Source organism: Chiloscyllium punctatum, unplaced genomic scaffold (assembly GCF_047496795.1).
Source record: "Chiloscyllium punctatum isolate Juve2018m unplaced genomic scaffold, sChiPun1.3 scaffold_862, whole genome shotgun sequence".
Lineage (NCBI taxonomy): Eukaryota > Metazoa > Chordata > Chondrichthyes > Orectolobiformes > Hemiscylliidae > Chiloscyllium > Chiloscyllium punctatum.
In genome coordinates, this window is record NW_027310596.1 from 60,001 (window position 1) to 61,603 (window position 1,603).

Consider the following 1,603-nt stretch of genomic DNA (forward strand, 5'->3'; position numbering starts at 1 on the left):
AAGTAGAAAAAAAAAGTAACAATAAGAAAGGATCGTCGGCTTGGGGGTACGCCCGTTTCGTTTCAACTTGTCTCGCGAGGGTGGTTCGGGGCCAGCAGGAGAGCTCGTCGGGGTAGCAGGCCCTGCAGCCGTGGTCACCGCCAAACCCCCACAACTCGAGCAAGTGAAAAAAAAAAGTAACAAATAAGAAAGGATCGTCGGCTTGGGGTACGCCCGTTTCCGTTTCAACTTGTCTCGCGAGGGTGGTTTCGGGGCCAGCAGGAGAGCTCGTCGGGGTAGCAGGCCCTGCAGCCGTGGTCACCGCCAAACCCCCACAACTCGAGCAAGTGAAAAAAAAAAGTAACAAATAAGAAAGGATCTCTGTCGGCTTGGGGGTACGCCCGTTTCCGTTTCAACTTGTCTCGCGAGGGTGGTTTCGGGGCCAGCAGGAGAGCTCGTCGGGTAGCAGGCCCTGCAGCCGTGGTCACCGCCAAATCGCCACAACTCGAGCAAGTGAAAAAAAAAGTAACAAATAAGAAAGGATCGTCGGCTTGGGGGTACGCCCGTTTCCGTTTCAACTTGTCTCGCGAGGGTGGTTTCGGGGCCAGCAGGAGAGCTCGTCGGGGGTAGCAGGCCCTGCAGCCGTGGTCACCGCCAAACCCCCCACAACTGTTGGGCGCCTACCTGCGCGGGGCAGGAGGACACTTTCCGATTTCAAATCTCCGTTTTGCCGAGTCCACCCCGAACGCACGCGGGCGGGCGGGTTCGCATCACCCTTCGTCACAAGGGGCGAAGCCCGTTCCACCGTCTCGTCAGTAGTGCCGACCGGTCTGTGATCGACGAGGGGAGCCACACCAGGTCCGGCCCTGCTGCTTGGCGGCACCGCGTCGTCGGGAGCTCGCGACAGACGGAGGGTTTCGGTGTACTCTCCAGCCACGGGAAAACGAAGCCGGTGATGCAGGCGCCGGTCTTTCGCTCCCAAATCGGCTGGGTTTACATCGTTGCTATCTAGTCACGCTCCCTTCAAACCCGACGGGGTACCTATTCCCCTCACCCGTCTGTGCGTATACAGCCTCTTTGCACTTGCGGGATGGGGGTGGTGGTTTAAAGACTCTCGAGTTGCCGCCCGTCGGTCTCCGAGCTCCGGTGCAGTAGTGATCCCCAGCGAACTGCCAGCAGGGCGAACGAGCGATCCCGCTCTCGTCGGGGCGCCTGGCGTCGATCGGTGGTCGGTGGCTTGCGGGCAAGCTGCGCTGTGAGTGTGGGAACGAGTATGACGAGCCGTTTGCCGCGACTCCCAGTCCACCTCGGCGGTGGCTGGGCCGGGCGGGCGTCTGCTCGGGCGAGTGCCGCCCCCGCCTCCTCGCAGAAGTCCGCTCGCCGACACGCCGCCACGTGCACGCGTCAGTGACGCTGCCGAACCGATGGCCGGTGCCCGTTCCCGCCTCTGCTTTTCCTAGGGCAAAGCTGCTGCACGCTCGTGATACTAGGCGGGCGACATGGTGGCGGTGATCCTGCCTCCGTCGCTGCGGTGCGTTGGGGCACGCATCGCCTCTTGGGCGCCCTGTCCTCCTCCCCCCAATAGACGTATGTTTCTGCGGGCCGCACCAGGATGGTGCTCCCA